General features: G+C 39.8%; 1 long non-coding RNA gene across 1 annotated transcript; it reads left to right on the top strand.

Moving 5' to 3' along the window:
* The first annotated feature begins 285 nt into the window (after positions 1 to 285).
* On the top strand, positions 286 to 7,033 carry LOC111094407. The gene is made up of 3 exons (XR_005384933.1): positions 286 to 492; positions 6,196 to 6,304; positions 6,577 to 7,033. It is a non-coding gene; the product is annotated as an uncharacterized LOC111094407 (long non-coding RNA).
* The last annotated feature ends 365 nt before the right edge of the window (positions 7,034 to 7,398 follow it).

Below are 7,398 nucleotides of genomic sequence, written 5' to 3'. Positions count from 1 at the left end.
TTGATGTGAATGTGTAGAAATATCCCTTTTGGAAGTTTTCAAATATTAAATTATTGAGAAATCAAATGTACTATCACTGTTCTATTAAAATTATTTTCTTCTTTTCATCGAAATAGTAAGTGTCCCTCTACTCTTGGGCCAACTGGTTCTAAGCCAGTTGGTTCTTGCCACCTGGTATGCTCCCCAGGTTGTCTTCCTCTCATAAATTTATTTTATGTTTATTTCTGACTTTGAAAATCAAAGGTTCTTAGAAAACTCTTCTCCCCTTTTCTGTGTGATAGGTAATCCAGTGATCATCTTTAAGTTCCTTGTGTACCAGACACAGATTCCTAAATGTTAGATAAGAAAAACTTCTACATGGATGCTTCTCAACTTTCTTAGTCCTTCAGGCTCTAATTTATTCCTGGAGATGCATTATAACTCTTCAGTTTCCATCAACACTGGGCATAAACTTCTTGAAAGAATGTAATGGCTACCAACAATGATCCCAAGGTAGTAATTCTTATTGTTCATCAACTTCTCATATTATATGTTGATACTATAGTATATTCATAGCCCAGTTAAAAAGTATTTGGAACAGACTGGTGGTTGCCACAGGTGGGGGGGTGGGCAGTGGGCAAAATGGGTGAAGGGAGTCAAAATGTACAAACTTTCAGTTATAAAGTAGGTAAGTCATGGGGAATGTAAAGTAGAGCATGGTGACTGTAGTTAATAATACCGTATTGCATATTTGAAAGTTGCTAAGAGGGATCCCTGGGTGGCACAGCAGTTTGAAAGTTGCTAAGAAAGTAGATTTTAACAGTTCTCATCACAAGAAAGATAAATTCTGTGACCATGTATGATGATTGATGTTAGCTAGACTTATTGTGATGATCATTTCTCAATATATACAAATAACAAGTCATTATGTGTACACCTGAAAGTAATATAATACATGTAAATTATACCTCAATTAAAAAATTAAATTTGGAGTGAAATCATGTCCAAAAAGCCCCACGAATATTTGGGAATATTTTTACCACTGTTTCTTTTAATGGAGATAATTAAGAGATGATTGAGTGGTTACATGTGTCTCTGGAATGAGTTTTGCACGTATATTTTAACGTGGGTGTGTTGTGCTAGAAATTTACAATAATTCTGATAAAAGAATGAAGCTTTACCATGAAGCTCAGATTCTCAAATTCCATTTTCCATGTCCTAGGTTTTGCTTATCTCCTTGCTCCCTATCTTATTTTGGGGACTGACCAGCATATTCACTTGGTTTAAAGAAACATCAGCTTGAGCAGAGATGATTTCCTCTATTCCCACCCAGATGACTTGCTATTGATTTTTCCTTTCCATGTTTGTTAGGAAGGTTAATTAAAATTTTTACTCTAAATAGAGGTAATAAAATATTTTCCCCTCGGTTTTTGCTAGGCTATCAGTGGACTCCTGAGGAAGCAGGTAAGCAGGAAGATAATATCATGAGGATATGCAGCCCACAATAATAGGAATAGTTAACATGTATTCATATTCCTTGAGTAGCCAAAAAATTTATATTATATTTGAGGACTTTTCATATTTTTTAAAAGATTTTATTTATTTATTCATGAGAGACACAGAGAGAGAGAGAGAGAGGCAGAGACATAGGTAGAGGGAGGAGCAGGCTCCACGCAGGGACCCTGACGTGGGACTTGATCCTGGTATCCCGGGATCCTGGGGTCACGCCCTGGTCCGAAGGTGGTGCTAAACCACTGAGCCACCCGGGCTGCCCAAGGACTCTTCATATTTGACAGAGGATTATATTACTACATTTCTTTTTCTCCATATTGAATTTCCTCCAGTGAAATTAGCCAATCAACGAATGGCACACTTAATCTATTTAGAATGCAAATCCACTGGGCCATTTCTCTTGTTTTCACTGAGCAAACTAAATTCTTCCTCTTTACTCCTGCTCCGCAAAGTGTATATCCTATGAGTTCAGAAAGGAGAACAGTCCCCATTGTTTATTTTTTGGGTTCTCCACATCATTCATTTTGAAGATAAGAGTCAGCCAACCATCCGTGGAATCTATGTTGTGATAATATGGGGCTGCTTAGGTGAATGACCTCTTGTGACTTCAGGTTGTTTGCTTGGTTGTAGAGAATTCTCATGGATAGAAGAACCTGGAGTACTTGCCTAAAAAAGCTCTTCATCCTATCTTAAATTCTCTAAGCATTTTCTTTATTTACTTAATTTTCAGATATTGTTCCCTCTTAAGAGGACAAGACAAACACTTTTATAGTGTCAAAGAACTTCATGTCCTACAAGTTATTAAATAATGAAGCTGATTTTTGACAGTTTTAAAAATTATTAGCCATGCATTCATTCTAAAAACATTTATTGAAGATCTTTTATGTGTCCAGATTGTCCCAATTTGAAGATTTTAAGTATTTCAAGGATTTCTATTTTTATAGACTACTGATTATAGTCCTTAATGTAGTCTTGTCTATTTAGGATCCAAAGCAGGGAGGAGCAGGATTTTTCAGCAGCTCTCCAAGTCTTGTTTGTTAGGCTCACAAGTCAGTGGGGTGCAATGGGGTCTGAGGGAAAGTCCAGAGCCCTGTATAAAGTGTGTGTTCAGCAGGTGTCAATTCTTTATCCTGCCTTCCATAGCTACACTTCTCCTGTGGTATAAAGGGTTAGTATGCCCAACCCCGAGACTGTCAGAATGTATGTAAGCCTCCCTGGGTAGGGATCTTGTCTGGCTGTAAACTTAGGTATTTCTGCTTCTTGGAGAGTGCCTGCCACACAGGAGGCGCTGGGTACGCGGGTGTGGACAGGCAGCAAAGATGCACCCGTCCCAGCTCTGCTGAGAACCCGTGGAAGGCAGCGCCTCTCTCATACTCCCCCCGCATAAGCACCACTTCTCCTCTTCTCCTCTCCAACTTCTCTAGTCATCTTAAGGGTAATGGGGGTGGGAGGGAACTAGACTACATACAGAGATTGGTAAACCATAGTTCATGTTTTCCTCAGTTTACCTCTTCTTTTATTGCTTGCTTTCTAATTTGTTCAAGTTATTTCTTTAACATTGATAATATAACAGAATAGTTGGGGCCCAATTCCATAGTCGTAACGTCACACACACAAAAAAATCTTATTCTGAATAGGATAACAAAATTTAAATAAGTTTTGTTGGTCACAGGTAAAGGGTAAACCATAGGGATTTGTTCTGTGCTTATGCTTTATTGGTGCTTATTTCAGTTCATCTAAAGACCTGGAGAATTATTAAAGAAAAGCAGGCACCTCAAACTGAAGTTTGACTCATACATTTTTGGGAATTACAGGGGTTCTGAGGAATGCGTGAAGGTTCTTACTACAAGCTGGGGTAGGGTTTCATCACTTGCAGTCTGAGTATTGAGTATTTGCAAAAGAAATTCACCCTCAGGTGGCACTGGGTGGCTCCGTCAGTTAAATGTCTGTCTTTGCTCATGATCCCAGAGTCCTGGAGTCGAGGCCCACTTCTGGCTCCCTGTTCAGCAGGGTGTCTGCTTCTCCCTTTGCCCTCACCCTGATCATTCTTGCCGTATCTCTCTCTTTCTTACTCTCCCTCTCTCTCAGATAAATAAAAATCTTAAAAAAAAAAGAAAGAAATTCCCCCTTACAAAACTGGCATATCTGTTCACAATACTGCTTCTAAACCAGCAATGTAATAGTGTCGACACAAAATTGCACATACCCTGTGCACCCCCGGTACACAAGCTATTTCATACTGTCTCAGCAGAGTCGCTGACATGGTGCGGTACTACCTTGAGTGTAAACGATTGTTGAGGCTATTTTAAGCCAGGTGTGAGAAGGTAGGGTCCATTAGGGAATTACTGCTGGTCAAGGTTTTAGTTTCTTAACTCTCAGGTCCAGAAACTGAGTCAAATGCTTCCCCCAAGGTCTAACCCTTAATTTCTCTGTCTATAAAAATGGGCATCATAATTATCCCTCCTTTGCAGAGTTTACTGTAAGAATTAAATGAATTGGTAGATACAAAGTGCTTGAAGAATGTCAGGCACACAGCAAGTGCTCTGTAGGTGTTAGCTATTTTTTTATTGCTATAACTGCCTATATTTGCTAAACTCAAGGGATATGCTTTATACTGCTATTTCAATTAGCAGAGAGGCACATTCCTTTCTAGGGACAAGAACACTCGCCGGTACTCCCTCTGTCCAGCACCATGCGGTCTGTGAAGTTAAATGAATAAATACCAGATTACTTGGTGAAAATTAAATGGAAGAAAGTAAGTTAGATGGCTTTAAAGAATTTTTCCAGTAAGTGTGGCTTGAGCTCCCTGTCAGGTGGTTCTGTTTTCCTTGGATGGTGCTGACAGCGTTCTCTCAGCCTCTGTCCTTGTCTCCCTCTCCTTCCTCCCGTGGTTCCTCGCTCCTCAGTAGAGACCACTTCTTCCGTGGGCGGGTTGAGCCTTGCTGGAGGGCCTTCACATACCCTGAGGCAGCCCCAGGCCTTTCTTGGCTTGGAGTCTAGACTGCAGAAGAACACCACTTGGGGCCTCTAGCCACCGGCCAAATGACTGCACATTGTGCTATTTTATCCAGATCTTTAACCCAAGGGGCAGAGATAAAAGTGTGCAATTCGCCCTTCTTGGCTTTATGAAGATGGAGAGAAAAATTAATAAGATAATTACTGTTCAACCACTTTTATTTATTTATTTTTGATTACTGAAGTTGAATCATGCTTTTTCATGTCAGATATAGTCTTTTTTTTTTTTTAAAGATTTTATTTATTTATGCATGAGAGACACACACAGAGAGAGAGGCAGAGACACAGGCAGAGGGAGCAGCAGGCTCCGTGCAGGGAGCCCGACGTGGGACTCGATCCTGGGTCCCTGGGGTCACGCCCTGAGCCGAAGGCAGGCGCTAACCGCTGAGCCATCCAGGCTGCCCAGATACAGTCTTTAATGTCATTTTTGCACGTGAAAAGGTTTGGCTCTCCAGCTGTACTGGGGACATGTATTGTAGTCATTGAATGTTCTAACTTTTCCCTTACCTCCACTCTCTATCAATGTCACAACCTGCTGTTTGTGCCCCATGTGACATTGATATTAAGTAGACATAACTGGTAACCAAAATTTAATCAGTCTCCGAAGAATTTTTGTTCTAAAGTATTGCCTGTAAGGAGAGTGGTAGCAATGAAATGAGTGGTTTGCTTCAGCAGAGTCACAACCGCTTGGATTGTGTTTGATCCTGAAAAAAATAATAATAATTAAAAAAAAAAACAATGCTTGGGAGAAGTCAAATGCTATTTCTTTCTGATGAAAGAAACTTGATTGTAACCAATTATTAGTCTCCTAGGGCTGCTGTAATCGAGGCCCAAAGTAGGTGGCTTAGAACAATAGTAGTTTACTGTCCCCAGCTCTGGGGTCTGGACATCCGAAGTCGCATCTCCTGGTTCTTTGTGGAGGCCGTGAGGGAGTGTCTTGGGCCTCTGTCCTCTGGTGCTTTGTCGGCAGCCTTTGGTCTTCCTTACCTACAGGCCCTTTCATTATCTTCACATGGCATGCTTCTTGGGTGTGTGTCTGTGCCCAAATTCACCGTTCCCGGTCTCGGGGGAGTAAGGGCTTACCTCGCTCCAGGAGGAACCCGGTTAATCACACCTGCAAGGACCCTGGGGGAGAAAGATCACATTCGGTGGAACTGGGTTTAGGAGTCAACTTCTGAGTTTTGAGCGGACATAATTCAGTCCACTAATAATTACAGTCCTCAAATCCCATTTTTACATGCTCATGAGCAATGGGACCTGACCCTTGGGCATGTGTCTTACTTAAAATATACAGAAAAAAATACCAAATGAAAATAAACAAATGAACCCACTGGCCAACAAACCACTGCCAGCCAGGGATTTTATTACTCAGTTGACAAGTTGATTGAGAGAGGCTTCATTTTGAAAGCACCAATTCAGAAATGCTATTCTCTTACATCCTGACAAGTATCTAACCCCCAATAAATTATAATGTGGAAAATAAGTTCTAAAACAACAACAACAAAAAGAGTAAGCAGAAAAAAGAAAAGAGTCAAATTTGGAAATCTTGGGATTTTATATAATCTTAGTAGGAAACTGTAAGGGTGCCACCCATCCTGCAGTCTGTGGAATCGTTCCAATCTTACTAAGAAAATCTTATACCTTAAAAACTTTGCTTTCATATCTAAATAAATGCTTATTATTTATTAGGGTGATTTAAAAAAAGTTGTTTTTTGCCTGGCACATACTGTGAAAACCTATCCGTGAATAACTGAAGATATTCCTGGCAGTTGCCTTTCACAGGATACAACATTTAAAAGTAAGTGACTTCTAATTTTAACATATTGTCTACTTTTTTTTTAAGGTAGAGATAGGAGGAGTGTTTTGGTTCGATAGCCAGATTTACCCTGATATGTCTGTCTCCTATAAAATATAAATACAGATACATTTGGAGGCTCGAGTTATAATGAGAAATGAACAACTTATGTTTTCCTTCTTTAATCTGAATTATAATCTTTATTTTTTTGAATTATAATCTTTAACACTCATTTAAAAATTACTAGAAATGGATGCTTTTTTTTTTTTTTTGAGGTGACATCTTACTCCGAGACATCTTACTATGATATGGACAATTTTTGCGCTTGTTGATGTTTGGCACCTAGCACCGAAAAGAGTATATCTGAAAACTGTGCAACACTATTCTCACTAACCATAATCTGGAGAATCTTGCAGAGCAGTAGCACCCCGTGAAGGCGAAGCTACTGCATCAGGTCCTGCTTCCTGAAACCCTGGACTTCCTCATTTAAACTGAAAGCAGCTTTTGAGACCAATCTCTGTTTTCATAAACAAGTAGTTTAAGTTAAATTTCAGAAGGTCAGTTTCCACTTTTTTGAAAGCTTCTATGATATACATACTAGATGTAGTATCTATGGCTTCTATGCCACTCAAAAGCACTTTGAATTTTTTCACTTTTTGATTCCTGATTTTTGTTCTTGTGGATGCTGAGTAGTAGAGCAAACACAAACTCAAAATATCTTTATACTCACAATAAAAGACATGTTTTCCAAAAAAGAACAGTGCAGGTCACAATCTGTTTCTATTTGTCTGAATAGATTTTATTCCCTCTATGAAGGCAAAAGGCCATTCAAATACAGTTCTTCAGAAATACAAAAATCACAGGTACTGACAAAAATTTAGAAGGATTATTGGTTCTTTTCCTTGGATTATACATGAGTTTCATTCAACATTTCCTCAGTTCTGTAACCAACATTAGCGGTGGGGCCTAAGAGTCCCCGGGTTGTGTGTGGCCACGGCTGAGGCTACCAAGGAGCCCCGCAAGCCGCCAGGTGGTTCTAATAACACAGTAGGGTCAGGGATCGCCAAGCCGCTCTCACCCTATTCCTTCTTCTTCAC

The sequence above is a fragment of the Canis lupus genome, chromosome 37 (genome assembly GCF_011100685.1).
Source record: "Canis lupus familiaris isolate Mischka breed German Shepherd chromosome 37, alternate assembly UU_Cfam_GSD_1.0, whole genome shotgun sequence".
Taxonomy (NCBI): domain Eukaryota; kingdom Metazoa; phylum Chordata; class Mammalia; order Carnivora; family Canidae; genus Canis; species Canis lupus.
This window is presented reverse-complemented; position numbering and strand designations above follow the sequence as displayed.